Source organism: Cololabis saira, chromosome 24, assembly GCF_033807715.1.
Source record: "Cololabis saira isolate AMF1-May2022 chromosome 24, fColSai1.1, whole genome shotgun sequence".
NCBI classification, from domain to species: Eukaryota; Metazoa; Chordata; class Actinopteri; order Beloniformes; family Belonidae; genus Cololabis; species Cololabis saira.
Genome location: NC_084610.1, coordinates 13,881,002 through 13,900,418, shown reverse-complemented (window position 1 = coordinate 13,900,418; position 19,417 = coordinate 13,881,002). Strand labels below are relative to the sequence as shown.

Sequence of the window (19,417 nt, the reverse complement as noted above, 5' to 3'; positions counted from 1 at the left end):
GTGCTCTCTAGCGCCGTCCAGAGGGGAGGAGTTTAAACAGTCTGTGTCCTGGGTGTGAGGGGTCTGCAGAGATGTTACCTGCCCGTTTCCTGGTCCTGGACCGGTACAGGTCCTGGATAGATGGGAGGTTAGTCCCAATTATCCTCTCTCCAGACCTAATTGTCCGTTGCATTCTGTGTCTGTCTAGTTTGGTGGCTGATCCGAACCAGACAGTGATGGAAGTGCAGAGAACAGACTGTATGATGGTAGAGTAGAGGGTGATCAGCAGCTGCTGTGGCAGGTTAAACTTCCTGACCTGATGCAGGAAGTATAGGCTGAAGTTGTAATATAATGTAACACTTTGCACCATAAATGACAGAATTATGCCAGGAAAAAAGCAGAAAAGGCGACGAAAGTACATTTTTAACGAAGTGGGTCAACAGAGATTGAGTCACTTTTGGAGCCAGCTCCTAGTGGTAATTTGAGGAGCTGCAATTTCATTTACTTCCAGGTTTGCTTCAGTCTAGCAACCTGTAGCCCCATGGTGTAAATCGCTTTGGATAGAAGCATTTGCTTTATGATTCAATGTAAACGTGATGTAAATTGGTACTTACTTATGAATGTGTCATTTCAGCTGGACCTTGTTTTGTCAATTATTGGGACATAATCTCCTTCTATAATACTAGACCATTATCTTTGCTGGTTGAATTGATAAGCGAGAATGAGCTAATTTCAGAGCCCACAGAGATTATTTGCTGGTCTTTATAAACTGGTCAAGTCTATTGATGTTTTCTGTAAATTGCTGTCATTTCAGCCTGATGAATTTAACTCCGGCGGGCATGGCCCATTTAGTTTTGTTTTGTTCTTGAGAAAAACATCTGGCTCTGCAGCATTATGTTCATTAGCTGCTAACTAGCCACAGCTGTCAGTAATGAACCAAAAAAATGAATGTTTAAAAGGTCCAAAATGATCAAATTTGTCTTCCCAGTTTCATAATGCAATTCTGACTCCTGATTGTGTTTTGTTTTCTGTTGTTTTGCCAGATACAGTCATGGCAACATTACTCCCAATTCCTCAAGGTCAAATTAATCGCTTTTCAAAGATGTTCTACAATACCCAGCTTTTTAAAAATACAGCTTGCTGCATTAAAAAAAATATTACCTTGTGAAGTTCTCACCTTCCCTTGACTATGGCTCAATACCTACACATTCCTTTGCTTTACTATGTGAATTTAATTATTTAGAATGCGATATGGTAGAGAGATTCACACTATCTGAGCACCTTTACAGTCCCAATCCATTTTTCTTAAATAAAGTGGGCCAATACACTTTCTTTTAAGTTAGTGTGTGTCTTTGAGTATTTATCAGAGGCTTCTACAATTATTTTTAATTCTACATTATAGGGGTGTCACGGTACACACAAGTCACGGTTCGGTACGTACCTCGGTACAGGGGTCACGGTTCGGTACGGGTTCGGTACGGGTTCGGTACAACGGGAAAAAAAATACAAAAAGTCCCAAATGTATAAGACGAGTTTTTTCTTCCTTTATTTTGATAATAGCATTTGAAAGTTAAAGTTTGTTCAATTGGCTACAAAACTAAAAAGCATCTCTTATTAAAGTGTAAAATAAATAGAATAATGGGCAGAGCCGTCTGGGGGCGGAGCATTCTCCATGGGCCCTTATGATAGTCATTTTAACGTTCAACAACATCATCCTACCCATCAAACTACATTTATTCTCACTTTTATTGAGCTAAGCCTATAGGCCTATGCTGCAGAAAGCAGAGGAAAGTCACAAACTTGTTCAGAAGAACACACACACACACACACACACACACACACACACACACACACACACACACACACACACACAGACTCAGTTCCATCTTTGATACAGCTTAAACACAAAAAAAAAACATAACTGGTCTAAATTACACATCTATTTAGATAGATAGACACAGCGGTCTATAACATCATTTCTGAGCTCTATAACAGAGAATAGACTCGGCGGTCTAGTTGAAAACAACACAAGCACATTCAAATAAGCAGGTGGTCAAGAATACCACAACATTCTGATAAATAAATTATTTAAGAAGGTTACACTGACTCACCAATGACAGTTGACTCTTCCATAACCCAAAATAATCCAGGTAACGTGGAAAACGGGGTAACATTCAAAACTTTGTAGGTTTTAAACTTTAGCGCTAATCTCCTTCACGGCAAATTTGCTGTGACTGTTAAGGCTGATTTATGGTACCGCGTTACACCAACGCAGCGCCTACAGCGAAGGTTGCGCGTCGCCGCATAACCTCGCCGTAGACTGCGCCGTACCCTACGGCGTATGCTCTGCGTCGATTTAACGCAGAACCATAAATCAGGCTTTACAGCCAACCCGCTTTGGCTCACGGCGCCGATGCGTTCAGGACAGTTGTAAATTAAGAATTAGAACATTCTGTCGTTATTATAGCCTACAATTTATGATGATATATGAATTGCACATATATTTATTGATATGCACAGACTAGCACACATTTAGGTCTGTAATGGAACGTGACTGTTGATATTTATAAGGGAAAAAAAAACGATTGATTTTTTTTTTTTTTTTTTTTTTTTTTTAACTCAGTCAGACGTATTCGCCGTATGACTGCGTGAACCGAACCGTGACCCCCGTACCGTGACGGTACGGGACGAATACAAATACCGTTACACCCCTACTACATTAACATTTCAGCTGTTTAGTTAGTTGGATGCAGCCTTTATGGCACTTCTGTGCAGACTGAATAATGAAGTGACATTATTCCTTGAAAATAAGGGATCTGTTATTTAGAATATTACTTTGAAAAAATGTTCACATTTTAAGACCAACACGTTAGTGGCTAAATGTAAAAAGATAATGGTGTGCTATAATGGGCATACACATATGTGTGAAGCCCCTCTTGTCTTTTGTCTGGCAGAAACATCCCTTATGTTTATTAGATTTGAGAAAAACAGGGTAAGAGAGACAAATGGAGACTAAGAACATAAAATATTAATGCTCAGTATGTCGAGGCTACCCATTTCTCCTCCTCTCTCCCCATTCTCAATGACTTATTTTCTCTTTTACTGTATGGCAGCAGAATTTTAGACAAACTGGCCACCGAGGTGCATCTGATTCCTACAACTGCCTTTTAAGAATAGTGGAGAGTATCTGGATGGCACAGAAACAGCACTAGGACGCACTTCCCATCCAGAAAATGAGCCCTCTTACAATGTTCCCGTATTCCTGGAGCGATTTTGTGCCATGGTGATAAGGCCAGTTTTGTTGTGTTACTAAGCTAGTCTCAAAATAGACAGGTCAACTTCTGAAGGAGTGGATTTCTTTTTATTAATGTTATCATACGGCACACGGCCCAAAAGCAGATAGATGTGGACCATCTATCCAGGGAGATTATAGTGTTGATCAAAGAAAACCAGAGGATGCAGACACTGATCTGCTGGGTGGAGTTCAGTACTTAATGAAATGTGGCTTTCTGAATGTGGCTTTTTCTATCAGTAAAGACAGAAACGTCATGAGAACACAATGGACAATATACCAAAATAGATACTTTAGTATTTGAAGTTGGGTTGGACAGAGAGAGTCATTATGATGTGTTCCAGAGAGCCAGGCTGGAAATCAGGAAGTTTGCAGGACTTTAAGTGAGATAAAATGACACTATTGAGTTTCACCTTCTGGATGCAGACCCACGTGGACCCTTACACATTTACACCTTTATCTAACTTCCCATATGGTCTAGCGGTTAGGATTCCTGGTTTTCACCCAGGCGGCCCGGGTTCGACTCCCGGTATGGGAACGCAGTTTTTTTAGTGGAGTGGTAGTGTAGTGGTTACAGAGGTGGTCTTGGGTCTGGAGGACCTAGGTTCCTACGTCCAAAGCCCCAGGATGGCAAGCAAGATGAACCACTTTGGGCCCCTGATCAAAGCCCTTAAGGCTCTGACACACCAAGCCGACAATCGGCCGTCGATGAGCATCGGTGCGCCTCTGTCGGGCTAGTTTCCCCGGTTTGTCCCGCACCTCGCCACAGGTCGGCCTCCCGTCGGGACGTTTTCAGCCGATTCGACATGTTGAATCGGCGTCGGCGGGTCGGTCAAACAGCTCACTGTGATTGGCTGTTCAGGTAGCGAATCAGTGCATGAGAAGAGAAACGGAAGTGACGAAAGTTAACAAACGGCGAAGGATAAGCGGACACACAAGCTGTATCCGAATTCGGATCCCCAACCTGGGCTCAGCCTCAGTTTATCCAAATAACACCTGTTAAGAAATTTGATCCGATGTTTCGGGGATCAGAAGAGCCGCCGTCCCCGGGGCACAGCAGCAGCTCACGGCTGCTGTTTTGTATTGCACTTGTGTTTTCTCAATAAAGCTTTGAAAAAAAATAAAAAGCACTTCCCAGAGCTTCCGGTTTTCCCTTGTTTTTGAGTGAATACAGACTACCGGTGCCTGCTGGTATGGAGGGGATTTACCTCTCACGCATGTGCAGAACGTACGTGCTAGTCAGGCCGTCGGGTGTCGTCTTTGCAGTGTGTTCAAAGAGCCCGACACAGCCCGACCAAGGGGACGCGAGGCGACACAGCAGTCGGCCGAGAGCGGGCAACGTCGGGTTGGTGTGTCCTCGGCTTTAACCCTTATTGCTCCCAAGGCGCTGTAAAAATGGCAGCCCACTGCTCCCAGTTAAAAGCAGAGGAAAAATGTTGGTGTGTTTCGCAAAATATGTATACTGACAAATAAAAAGTATTAATTTGTGGACATGCAAAGTTTAATTTAGCTTAAGGCTGTAATTTCACAATGTTCTTTTATCTTAAAGCTAATATCAGAATGTTAACTATCTATTGTAACGATTAAGGATTTCTTTTGGGAAACATTTGCTATTAGGTGTTGAAGTACCTTAGTTTGGACCAAAGCACTTGGCAACTCAGCTTTTAGGCTTTTTCTCCTGCTTCAGTAGAAGCTACAACAATCACAATTCATAAAGAAACAATATGGTGTCCTTTCAATGTCACACCTCCATCCACTCTGTCAGTTCCCTCCATTCCTTCATTCTCACGCCCATCACGCCATCTACCTGTACACTTTTTTTCTCCTATTATGGGAAGCAGCAGAAACTGAGCCGGACCCCACACGAAGCATAAATGCTCTGCTGTCACACTGGATGTTTTGCCAGTCAACACAACTATGTTTGTGAGTTTACATAAACATGCCCTGATGTCTTAGCATAAAAAGAGCCCACAGAAATCCCACAACACTCGTCATGCTTGTGTAGCAACCGCAACAACTCAAAATCATCATGAACTTAAAAAAAAATTAATAATTAATTCTCATTAAAGGAGCACGAGGCTCCTTTTAAGAAATGAGACCACGACGGCCGTTGGGGGTACTGCAGCCAACAGCAAAGCCGGCACGGGAGAACGGGGAGAACGCGCATGAAGCGTCATTTGACGTCACATCCGCAGGACAGCGCGAGAAATTCGGCCCCACAATTGCAGCACATTTTTCAGCACACAGCCTGTTCAAGGCAAAGGAGAGATACACTAGAGGGCTCATTCTTTTTGGTTTGGAACACTTCATCTGACATTATTACTAGAAAACTTAAAACATATACGAATTTTTTTCATAAATCCTGCCTCAATCCTGCCTCATGCTCCTTTAAATTATGGAATCATTTTTTCAAAATGTTTCAAAATATGCCTATTTGTGGAAAGAATATGTAGTATTTGAGTTACATAAAAGCTTGTTATTTGTTTTCTTCCTAATTGTCCTTGAGGTCAAGAACCCCCAACACAAAAATGGTTTGGCCGCTGATCAAAATTTGATGTTATCGTTTAATTCAACCATTAGAATGGTCAAAATATCCGGTCAGCACAAGTCCGGTGCTCAGAAAAGAAGAGAAAAGAAAAGAAGAAAAGAAAAGAAGAAGAAAATAGATTCCTCATAGATTCTCTACACCAATATTTTAAAAAGGGTGCTGACGGTGAAGCTGGAATTAATAAAGTCAGGGTAGAGCAAGGTAAGAAACAGCACAGCCAACGTTTACCAACCTTGTAACTTAACCTAACTGGCTAGCTCTAATGATAACGTCCATTAGCTTGTATAAAAACCTGAAGAGCAGAGAAGAGGAAGAGGAGAAGGAGAGATCCGGGCGTAGGGGGGCCCATCTTAGATTATTTTGTCTGGGGCCCCGCCAAGACTGTCAGCTGGCCTGTTCTAATGTCACACTTAAAAGTAACTCCACTTCTCTGTCACTCCAAACGAAAGGCCATCGTGCCGTCTTGGAAGTAAATGGAAGTTACTCGTGTCATTTGTCGATGTTTTTTTTCCAGGATTCCGATTGGGTAGCATGACTTTACGCTTCTCGTTACACTGCCCCCTGTAGGTTTGGCAGGTTCATAGCACCTTAACAGCGTATTTATGCGGGTTCGTGTAAATTATGGTATTTTTCAAAACGTAGAGGGGGAAATATCCATTTTTGTAAATACCCGGCTATGTGGAAACGTGACCTTGAATGAGGTTGTCTGTAGGTGCATATTTCTAGCAGGAGACCTAAAGGCTTCAAGACGTTGCACCAGGCAGCAAGGCAGAGCTGTTAAAAGCTGTCCACTTGTGATCATGTCGTTCAGAATGGATCTTTACGCCAGGTTTCAACAGGCTCTAGGAGATTTAGGCAAGTAATGATGGAAGAGAAAAAGAGGCAGTGACTGAGCAAAAGACTAAACAAGTGTTAATCTTTGCACGTATGGGGGCCTGTGTCTAAAAATGGCAAATGTTCCTGGATAAACTCCAACTTTTATCACTTAAGAGGAAAAGCCTGCCGAGAGAAGCTGAGTCTTTAGTCAGCGTTTAAAACTACCTGCTGCTGAGGGATTGTGGATGGTTTCCTGAAAGCTTTTTTTCCACATTTTAACAGCAGAATAACATTTTGTGCCAGTTTCTATGCAATTGTCATATTTGGCATGGTTTCTGTCCTGACTTTACAGGCTCTCTAAATGGGACCCATTGTGCAAAGTTAGGCAGCAACAAATCTGGAAAATGAACCTTCCCAAATGAAGCCAAACACAATACAGGTGATCATCCCTATTTTGTGGGACAAAGGGCAAAGAATAAAACCTAAAAGTAGCAGCCAGGTGTTCCTAATTGGATGCATTTGATAGATTCATGTTCAATTTTCTGAAAATATTTAGCCTACAATCTATAAGGATGAATAAGCATTAAACATTTTCTTTCGCCTTATTCTTTAAAAACAGGTTTCAAGGTGGTAAAATCATTCACCCAAGTAATTTAAAGTTTTATCCAACCAAGCCTGACAGAGATTGCTTTTCAGCCATCTAATGGGAATAAAATTGAATGTTGTGTTTTGTGTTTTCTTGAATCCAGCTTCTGCATTTTCGAAAGCAGACACTGATATTGCAACATCTGCTGCAAAGGCAGCCCATTTTCTGCTCTGGTGACTACAAGAGGACAAAACAGCGCCAGACCTGAATAGCAGTGAGTCTGAGAAGAGGCTTCGTTGATGTGCGGGCGAGTGTTGGCAACATACTGACCTCTGCATGGCCAATAGCACACGAGAACTTTCATTTTCTGCAATTCCATGCAGGTGGTAGAAAAGAAGGGCCTAGGTATGCGCCTCAAAATTAATCTGATCCCAGCTTAATTATTATCCTTTGTCTGCCTCTTCTCACTCCTTCTTTCTTTGTGAAGAGTATAAGAAGTCAGATATTGTAGAAGCGATATGAGCTGAATAAATCCCAGGAATTAATTCTCATCTTTTTGAAACTTTCTCTTCTCTCATTCTCCCTGCTTTCACCTCTTTTGCAATCTCTGCATGCTCTTTCTCTCTTTCTTGACCATTTTAATTGTGGCTGAAAAAAAAAAAAAGAAAACTTAATCTTCAGCGTGAAACTGGATCATATGCAGGATTTCATGACTCAGTATTTTTCTTACAATTTCTACCACTTTCTCGTTTTCTTACAGTTTGGAGCTGAAACACAAGACCTGCAATCCATATTATGACCTCTGGGCAGTATAGATCACCACATGTCAACCTTTTTAAATCTGTCCCTTAGGCTTTGTCCACAACATCGCAAGAGATTCACATGCAGAAGCATCTCCTCCCTTATTTTGTTGTGTAGAAATGTGCACTGGAGGCCTGTACTTCAAAATTTATTTTTTCCTCTCTTTTGCAACAAATTTAACCGGATGACCCTAGCGAATAAAAGAACCTCTGCTTTCCACCTCTGCCACCCTCTTCCTCAAGGAAACTTCATGCACAAGACGATTCAAATGAGAATTACATAGAAAGATCTTTAGAAAAGATGCATTGAAAGGTAAAATAGTTGAAAAGCAGAAATTAAAGACAGACAGACATCAGTGATGGATTACTGAAACGCAGCGGTAAATAAAAAGGTTTTCAACCTTGACTTAAAGCAATTGACTTTCATGAGCCCTGACGCATTCTGGGAGTTTCTTCCACAGGTGAGGAGCATAAAAGCTGAACTCCCTGCCTCACTGTGTTTGGTTCTAACTCTGGGTACAGGAGATCAGGGATGTATTTTGGTCCGAGACCATCCAGAGATTTGTAAACCCACAGCAGGATTCTATTCTGTGACACACAGGAAGCCAGGGTAAAGTTCTAAGAACTGGAGTTATATGGTCCACTCTCCTGGTCTCATGAGGACTTGGGCAGTAGAGTTCTGCAGCTGTTTGATTATTTTTTTTGTTAGGGAGATCTGTGAGAACACCTTTACAGTAGTTTAGTCTACTGAAGATAAAAGCCAGGACAAGTTCCTGCTAAGACATCAGTCCTTTCATCCTCAATACTGTTTGTTCTTTAGATGATAATAGGCTGAATTCATCTTAATGTGGCTGGTAAAACTCAGCTCTGAGTCCTGAACCACTCCCAGAATTTCTGGCTGGGCTGTTGGTTTTTAGCTTTGCTGCTTAAAACGGAGTGCTGACATCTAATCTTTTTTTTCCTTGGCTCCCAACACTATTATCTCTGTTATGTCTTCATTTAACTGAATAAAGATTTTGGCACATCCACTCTTTAATTTGATCAATGCATTTAATCAATGTTTGAATTGGATCATAGTCTCCTGGCAAGATGGTTGTATAGATGTGTGTCATCTGCGTAGTTATGGTAACACTTTTTTTTATCATAATTTGAGCCAGTGGCAGTATATAGATGTTAAACAACAGAGGCCCCACATTTGAACCTAGAGGAGCTTCACTTTAATTTTGTTAGCTCCGATTTGTAGTTACTTAAAAACACAAAACAGCTTCTGTCTTTTGGACTCTGACCAGGGAAGTGCGGTGCCAGAAAGTCCCATCCAGTTCTTCAACCTCTCTATCAAGATGTTGTGTTTGACCTTGTCGAATGCAGCACTGAGATCCAGTAAGACCAAGACTGAAATGTTGCCACTATCCATATTGGAGCGAATGTCATTAAGGACCTTTGCTAGAGCTGTCTTAGTGCTGTGATGTGCTGTGAAACCTGACTGGAACACATCAAAACAGTCACGTAGTGTCAGGAGGTTATACAGCTGTTGTAAAACAGCTTTTTTTATGATTTTAATAATAAAATGACAGTTTGATAAGGGCATATAGGTGTCTCAACTGTTCTCTTTTAAAAGTGGCTTAATAATGGCTGTTTTAAGATACTGAGGGAAAATACATGAACACAGAGAGGTATTTACAATGTCTAGCAGACCTGAGGACATACAATGTGCAAAACTTTTAAAAAACTATAGTGGCAACGTGCCCGGGGGAAGCTGGGATGGTCTGATATACTGTAACAAGGATGTTGGTGACAGTAACCATTAAAGCTAACTATCATTGTTAATGTCAGGATTACCACTGGAATCCTTACTATTATTAGGGCCCTATTGTATCTGTAGGAATTGTCCTCGTTCTCGTTTTTCTTCAGACGAAATGAGAGCCTTTTTGCCCCCCTAAACGTGCCCCAAAAGTCACCAAATTTTGCATGCAAGCCAGGACTGGAGAAAAATGTGATATTTCATGGTTTGCATTAATGGGCGTGGCCTAATGGCTCAACAGCGCCCCCTCGAAAAATTCGTGCCTCAAGCCCCACAATACGGTTTGAAGTACATGCACGAAAATCGGTACACACCTGTATCAAGTCGCAACTTAAAGAATAGTCTGGCGCCATGGCTGAAACCAAACAGGAAGTCGGCCGTTTTGAATTAATTGTGTAATTTTGGCTTAATTTATGCCATTTCTGCGTCCGCTTCTTCGCCCGAACCGTAACATGCACCCAGGTGTGTTATACATCAAAATGTGCGTCTCGATCCTGCGACGATGCGCATTACTTTTCTAAGTCAAAAGCGTTACCGTGGTACCGCCAAAAAGCGCGCCCCCCCTTCATCTGATTGGTCCATATTTGATAGTCCCTACTTTCTGCCATAACTTTTGAATGGTTTGATATAAAGAGTCGTGGGTGGTGTCATCGGACTCGGTTTTGAGTACTTGGTCTTCATTGGCATGAATTAGCCCCGCCCCTTCTTCTGATTGGTCAATATTTGATAGTCCCTATTTTCTGCTATAACTTTCGAATGGTTTGATATAGAGTTGTGGCTGGTGACATTGGCTAAATGTCCAGGCCTGAAGAATCTACATGCAAGTCATACAAGCACTTCCACTGCAGCACGCCTGAACGTGCACAAGGGTGCGAGGGCCTGTTCATTAATTTTTTATTATGATTGATTTTTTTTCTTGGTCCCTGCGTTTTGTACTGTTTCTATAAATATGGGTGTGTATATATAATAATAACACTGTTTTTAAGCAGACGCTTAACAACCATATTGGTTGCCATTCCGGGGCTTGAACCTGGGTCCTCCAGACCCAAGCCCACCTCTGTAGCCACTAGACTGTCTGTCCTTTTCTGTTTGTATATATCCGTCATGGTCTGAGTTTATAGCTTTAATTTGCTCTTTTTTTTTTTTAGTTTTTTTAATCAGCTTACATGTTTCGGCGATTCCTTTCGCCTTCAGAGTCTGCAGCGGACTCTGATGAAGGCGGAAGGAAGGCGAAAGGAATCGCCGAAACATGTAAGGTAATTAAAAAAACTAAATATTTTTTGTCGGACATAAAGAATTAGCAAATTAAATTGTAAATCCATAGAAAAATTTAACTTTATTAAATGTGTTCAGCTGTTCCTGTTTTATTTTGAAAGCCTGGGTCTTTGTGTTATAAACTTCCCTTGTTCCCATCTGCCCTGATTGTTTGCACCTGTGTCTCATCAAGTCCTGTGAGTATAACTTGTCTTGTCTTTCCCTTCCCCCCTGCTGGTCTACTGTTTCTTGTCATGGGTACTGTTTTGTTCATGTACTCAATCGTGGTTCCTTGGGTTCTCAGTCTTTGTTGCTCATTTGTTTCTGGTTTTGTCTAGTTTTTGCTTTAGAATCCTGCTCAGCAGTGTTTTTAGTTCAAATCGCTCTTGTTTGGAAATTTTGCCACCTTTATCTCCTGCATTTGGGTCCTACAGTACATGACCGTAACAATATCTGTTTGTACGTGTTGAAATGTCCATCCTTTCATCGCACACAACACACCACACAGTCACCAAGCTGTACTCATCACTGTCTTGTCTTTTCTTTCCTGCTCTTTTATATACCAATGTCTGTGGTTAGTCCTCCTTGACAGAATCCAGTTTGTTTTTTTCAGAGGTCAATAAATATGGTAGACTGTCGAGAGCTGGTGAAGAACTCGCACAAAAAAGAAGGCTTGGGAAGACTCGCAGTCTATGATCAGGATGTAAAACGTTCCTCAGCTCTGTTTTTCAATGGGGCTCTTGAGTTTTGGAACATAATTTACTGTATCTTGTGGGACTTTTCTATGAGCCTCACTGATTATTGAAATTTTATTATTGTAGCTGCCCTGGGAACCCAGCTGTCAGACTTCCCTGCAATTACAGACTTGTGTAATTTACCACTTATATGCTTTAGAAGCCCATGAGCGTTCTTTATTGTCCACAAGCATCAAAATCAAACTCAATGTCATAAATGCAGCTCCTAAAAATAACATGAAGCAATCAGCAGAAGATGAAAAATTGTCATAGACATCACACGCTACCTCGTGAACTGTTTGTACTTTTGCTCTTTTCTAAAAATGCTGAAAGAATATTAGAAATGTGCACACAATGTTCCATAATCAGATACTCAAACTGCCTGAAAAATAATTGAGGAAAAAAGATTTGCTGAAATAATACTGACCCAATGATAATGGTAAATAAAAAGTGAAAGCATTACAATGGTAATTTTGAAATGTTTAACTCATAGGTGTGGAAATTAAGGGGCTTTTACAATACTGTACTCTTGCTTAGTAACTCTGATCATCTTATAGTCATTGTTGATATCTAAAATGACAAGGGTAGGTTTTACGAGAGATTTCCAGAGTCGGAGAATCCAAACTTGCTTTTGGCCGTTTTTTGCTGGTCATGGAGACAGAAAACTGTAAGAGCTTGACATGGTTTCACAAAAGTAATCAAATATTCCCCTAAATGATTTTGAAACTGCTATCTGAACACATACATATTCCTCGGTGTTCTCCACATATCGTTTTGAGGTATTGGAGTCGGCACCAAATGTGGTGGCAATCAGGTCAGCAGCTGAGTATTTTTCAGTCAAAAATCTAAAAAGTTAGAGAAAACACTGGAAGAAAAGTCCATAGACTAAATCCTATTTTATTTTATCCATCATTATCTTGACCTGGTTATTCCTATTCAGGGTCACAAGGGTTTATTGCTTATTCCAGCTCTTTAAAAGAAAAAGCCAGGGGTACACCCTGAACAGGCTGCCAGTCTACCGCAGGGCCACATACAAACAACCACACACGCTCCTTGTGAACTCAGCTTTGTAAAATAATGAGCCTGTCATGTGCAATTTAAAGGCTGCGTTAAGAGGAAGTGGCAGTTGGAGTTGGGCCATGTCATGTAAGCTTTTCCAGCTCTGATTCCCTCCTTTCATAGATCGCAGCAATGACTACAAGACATTATGTCTTCCGTGGATGCTGTCAGAGTAATTTATTCCTAGAAAGCAACGTCTTTCCATGAATAATTTATCAAGAAGTTATCAAAAAGTTATGTGCCCATCAACTTCTCACAATTCAATTGCAAGACCGTATCTGCATTTTCCATGTTTTTCAAGTGACAGCAGTTTCCCAGACTTCTGATATTACTTTCATAAACGTGGACAGAAAATGCACATGTATACATAGCTTAATACTGTGTGTGAATCTCAGAATCTTGCAAAAACTGTGATAAAACGGGTAAATATACCTGTTTCATCCAAGACGCGGAGAGTTTGTAGCTGTGTAGCGAGTGTGTACTTTCTCGTCTCTCTTTGGCTCCACTTGCCATTTATTTGCAGACCCTGGTCAAACAGGAAAAAAAACGCTTGTGATAAGCTCCCCTGAATAAAATACACAGGGCGGCAGACCGGGAACGATGATAGGGTTTCCCTGCTTAAGTTCGCATGGGCCCAACAGATGGTGCATGCATCCCACAGCCTCATGGGAAAACATCAACGGTGCCAGACAGTACAACGAATGGCAAAGAAAAGCCCATAAATGGCAAGCAGAATCAGAACAATAACAACTATTACACTGCTACACTTGCACTTTAGGTGCCCTAAACCTACTATCTAACTTCCTGTCCTGGTCCTGTCTTGCAACAACCGTGTAACACTTTACAACGCTACATCATAAATCAACAATGTTGAAACCAGCCCACAGAGGCAACTGAGAGACTGAAGAAAGTAATAACGACAGAGAAACAGGTGACCAAGCACAAACTCCATCCATCCATTATCTATACCCGCTTTATCCTTTGCAGGGTCACGGGGGTCTGCTGGAGCCTATCCCAGCTCATTTCAGGTGAGAGGCAGGGGTTACACCCAGGACAGGTCACCAGTCCATCACAGGGCCACATATAAACACACAAACATGCACACTCACGCCTATGGGCAATTTAGAATCACCAATTAACCTACTATGCATGTTTTTTGGGACTGTGGGAGGAAACCGGAGTACCCGGAGGGAACCAACACAAGCACGGGGAGAACATGCAAACTCCACACAGAAAGGCCGCCCCCCCCAAGCACAAACTCAAATGAGTAAATATTAGACAGTGCTGTTACAGCACTCCATGTCAATGGGAGGACCGTTAACCTAAAATTGCTAACATATCTCTGTTCCGTTTTAATATTTGAAACCAAACCACTCCCTACTCACTATATACTATATATAGTGCACTACATTGTGCTTTTGTGGTGCTGTCCGGTCACATAGTGAGCATTTTATACCTTACATAGTGCACTAAATATCTTACACTGGAACACAAAGTGATGTCCAACTGACGGCCACTGCATTAGCTGTCAGCAGTCTCACTTTTTATGCAACGGCATATTAGAGTGATAGTCCAAACGTTAATTCTGCTGATGAGCTTAGTTCAGAGTCCACCTAAAAAGAACGCCACTATATAGTGACTAGGGACCAGTGCTCTATACAGCGATTTAGAGGGTGATTTAGGAGACAGCAAATGCTCTCCTAAGATCTTTCAAAAGTAGGAGGACTACAAAACCACAGTGTACAGGCAGAAATTTCAGCAATTAGGATTTTATAAAAAAATAAGGCACCACAGAAAACACTCAAGATACAGAAACATGAAAAAAATAAAGGCAAACAAACAATAACACTGATCAAAAGAAGTATCCCCATATCCACATCATAACTCATTTATAAGTCATCAGGCAGCAACAAATAAAAGGGGGGGGGGGGGGGGGGGGGGGTCAAGTTGGAAATTTCCAAATATAAAAAAAAATAAACTTGTTCCATTGTGACAATTCGAAAGGATTCAATGAGAATTCTTCTGACAAGACAGCAGAAACGAATGAGTGCCCTTAAGTCCAGTACCCTCTGTAAACGTGCACAACTAACAGTGGTTTTGAATTGAAGCCAAGATTATCTTTCAAACATTATCTCTGTGGAGTCAGAGAGAGCTGTGCTATTTCGAGGTAGTGTAGGGAGCCTTATCAACTCGTGGAAATTTACTGAAGGCATGGGCGTCAGTTTGATTTCAGAAGTGGTGGGGACATTTACCATAAACCTGAGTAAGGTTTGAAAAGTGCTGGGTACGAGCTAGGCCCATTACTTCCGAATTGAGGTTTCCTGATAAATAATAGGCATTGCATTAGATGATGCGTATTGACGCGATATTGTCCCCATATTAAAAGCCATCTGCGCGGTCTTATTTAGGTCGTCGGAAACATCATATACATATTGCAAGCCTTTTATTATTTTAATATTGCTGATCATGGCTTACAGTTTAAGAAAACTCAAATATCCTATCTCAAAAAATTAGAATATTCTGGGAATCTTAATCTTAACCTGTAAGACATAATCAGCAATATTAAAATAATATAAGGCTTGCAATATTTCAGTTGATTTGTAATGAATCCAGAATGTATGACATTTTTGGACTCCAGAGAAATAAAGGACTTTATCACAATATTCTAATTTTCTGAGACAGTCCTGTAAACTTGTTTATGTCGTTGTGCTGAACCACTTGGGAATATCCACGGTTACTTTGTGTTAACGGAGCAGCAGAATATCCACGGTTACTTTGTGTTAACGGAGCAGCAGAGAGCAGCACTGGCTGGTGCAGGAAACTGCGCGCTGGAAGCAGATCATTGACGGACACTGGCTGATTTATGGTTCCGCGTTGCACCAACGCAAAGTGTACGGCGTAGGATACGCAGGGATGCGAACGTAGGGTACGCGACGCTGCGTAACCTACGCCGTAGGCTACGCCGTCGATTTAACGCGGAACCATGAATCAGGTGCATTTGTCAGTTTTTTCAGACTTTTCGTCTTTTCAACTGAGCATGAAGACACATAAAATGAGGGTGCAATGCTTATGCACCCTCGTAGAACCAGGCCTGCAGAACGCAACTTTTAATTCCCAATTCCCAACTCCTACCTGGAGGTGAAGCCGGAGTCCTCCCCGCAGCGCTGTCTGTCACACACATATACAGATCTGGGCACAGACGCAGCAGGTCCTGTTGTCCCGCCACTAAGATTTTGCTGGCCTTAATGTTTCCTGTGTTTTATTGTGTTCATTATTGATACATTTAGTGTTGATGTGTGTGTGTGACAGACGTGTGTATGGGGCGTTAATGAAAATACGGGACAAATCGCGTCTTAATTTTTTTTTTTTTTTTTTTTTTTTTTTAAAGTGGTGGGGACAAATCTGCTCGTCAGACAAAGTGGTGGGGACGCGTCCCCACCGTCCCCGGTGGAAATGACGCGCCTGACTGAAGGTGATGCTTTTGTTTGATGTAGCACAAGATGCCCAGCAGGCAGAACGCATAAAAAGCAGACGTGATATCTTGAAATAACTGTTTCCTCAAGTTCAAAAATGTTGTACCTCATTCCTTACATTTAAAGTGTACATGGGCGTTTTTCATCTCATGGAATTCAACAGACTCTAACTCCAAGGTGTGAAAGAAAATCTAAGCTCAGACCACCAAGGCAGGCTGTGGGGAGGTAACTTTGAAAGATTCACCACTAATGGCAGAGCTGCTTCAGAAGATCTACAGAAGTCAGGTGACAGAAAATAACCCCTCCGGATAGGAAAGAAAATGAAAGCAAAGAAAAGACTACTGTGAGAAAACTTTTAGCGATAAAAGGTAAGCCCCCTTTTGGACAGATGGGAAGAAGTGAAAGGATGAGTTGCTCTAAGGGGTAAGCGGGATTACCGGGGTCCACGGTGAGATGAAAGACTGGTAGTGGGCCAAGAACTACAGTCGCTGCACCTCAGGCTTGACTTCATGCAACAGGAGCAAACCCTTCAGTGGCACTAAAGACGTAGGAGAACCGCTTCACAAGGATGGGTAGAAGGCCAGAGGCAACGGAGAGATTCGTTTTGAAGGATTAAACCACTCCACCAATGGGCCGGTGGTTAAAAACAGACGTTTTGAGCATAAAGTAAGAAGTAAACACAGGTTCCTTATGAAGCCGGCGGCAAAAAAAGGGGCCGACTTTGACAGTAAGTTATTTCTAGAGGGAGAACAGGGTTTTGGACAAGAACCCAGAAACTGTAAAAGGAACAAGACCCTTTAGATTGCAAACCGATATGACATATGTAGCAAGCTCGCTACTAGGGGTCACCAGACAGAACAGAGGACATGGGGTTTCATGTAGTGGGCGACCGATAATCGGCCGTGGCCGATTATCGAATTCGATATTCATAATTTTATTAATAATCGGTATCGGCCCCCCCCAAAAAAAAATCGAAAATAAATAATTTCGATTTTTTTTTTTTTTTTTTTTTTTTAAAGAAAAATTAAGAAATTTACTGAAATACTGCATTTTCTTTTTGTATTAAGAATGTTCAACATGCTCAAACTTAAGTAAAAACTTAAGTAAATATTTGCACTTAAAAAAACAACCTGTGTAGCCATTTTCACAACCTGTACTGTTTGGTTGTTTGTCATGTGTACTAGTTAGCTTACTGTTACTACATCCAAGTAGGCACTTGCTGTGGTTTGGGTCTGGGAATTGGGAGTATTGTGCCTGACTGTTCTAAAATTGAGGCTGTTATTCCTCTTAATTTGTTATTTTTTATAGGCAGCTTTTTTATTTTATGTAAAGAGAAAATTCACTTAATGTTATTTTTAATAACTGAAATGCTGCTTGTTTTGTTCGATGTTCCATAATTTGCACTTTTGATGTGTGAGCCGTGCAAAGTGAATATTGCTGTCCTTCCTAGTTAAAGCAATAAATTGCTCATCATTCATTTAAATGAATTCTTGTATTGAAATTTGTTTTCTCCCAAAAAGGTAAAAAAGGGTAATAATCGTATCGGCTGATATCGGCTATCGGTCTTTTTGATTTCCCCCTAATCGGTGATCGAAATAATCGAAAAAAAGGCTGATTGGTCGGACACTAGTTTCATGCAGAAATTGTGACCCTTTATTTCACTCAGACATGTACCAGGACTCAGCACCTTCAGCATCTCTGTCCTCCCTGTAGAGCAGCCCTTGCTGATGTGCAGCCGCTCTTTAAGTAGCCAGGCAGGGTGGAGAGATTGATTGGGCACAGGTGTGCCCAATCAGCTGAGTGGCTGCTCCCCTGCAGCCCACACCCAATCCTCCACCCTGCCACAACATACAAGATGGGATTCATCTTCATGTCAAACTTTGTCGAACAGAGAAATGACGCATTTCAAATTCTGGGTGCAGACACAACCCTGCAAGCAGAAGCAATGTTGTTCTACATTAAACCATGAAGGCATAGGAGAAATCGAAGCAACATCACACAGAAACATTTCAGGGTAAATGCACTTGGCGTTGAATTGGAAACAGATGTAATCTGGTGACGGGGAGTAGAAGCCATCAGGCTGACGTCGAAAAAAAACAAGATTACTAACATATTACATAATTGTTGGTCTTCACCACTAGGATGCAAATAAGGTGAAACATTTAACACCTGGAAATCATTCATGTTTTACAAGAATCGTTGACCTGCACAGGTGTTGTGCCCAGTTGCTGAGAAATGCATTGCTGATCATTTCCATCTACTTGCATTGCAAATTCCTTTAGCACATTTATAGAATTGGCTTGTTTTCATTTGCAAATGTCTCTTGCATCTAAATTTCAGCAAGAGAAAATAGGTTATTTAAGTTCTGGTAGTAATTTAAAGAAGAATACTTGATTTGTATTCACAGCTCACCTTCAAACAGAGATTAAAAAAGGAGTAATGTACTAAAATGAGAATTCATAGAATTCCAGAGGAAGGTTAGCTGAAAATAAATAATAAATGTGAGGTGAGGAGGAATAGAACCGATGATACCAATAGTCTGAACTCTCTCAAAGTTCTTTCATTCCTTATCTCCCGTCAAGTTGGCAGCTAAAGCAGAAGAGTAATTTGAGTTATAAAATAAAAAGGAGTAGATAATCAGGCAGGCTTCCTGCAGAACTGACCGACATCAATCAGTATGCATCGTGGGTCCATGAAGGGACTTTATTTTTTTATGACATCATGTTCTTCTGAAACTAAGTCGAGTAAAAGAAGGCTTTTCGTCTGTAGTCGTAGGCGTAAGCGAGTTCCTCTGCACAAATTATACCAATCTTCTTCTGATGTGCAGTAAAAGTTATGCAGTTCCCCTCTTTCATCTTACCTACTTCATTTTCCTCACATGTTGCATTTTATAACCACTACTGATAACCTCTGTAGTTCAGACTGCCGGTTCTTCCACGAACTGGGCATGAAAGAGACTGCGTCCGGCCTCCGTATCAGAGCCGTGACTGATGTTTGTGTCAAGTATTGACCCGTAGGAGACGAGCTGTATAAGAGCAGCTTTCACTGCAGTTCCTGGTCGTTGACATCAGTCAC

At 41.3% G+C, this 19,417-nt stretch overlaps 1 non-coding gene across 1 annotated transcript; it reads left to right on the top strand.

Moving 5' to 3' along the window:
* Nucleotides 1-3,737: 3,737 nt before the first annotated feature.
* Nucleotides 3,738-3,809, top strand: trnae-uuc (transfer RNA glutamic acid (anticodon UUC)). Its single transcript has one exon. It is a non-coding gene; the product is annotated as a tRNA-Glu (tRNA).
* The last annotated feature ends 15,608 nt before the right edge of the window (nucleotides 3,810-19,417 follow it).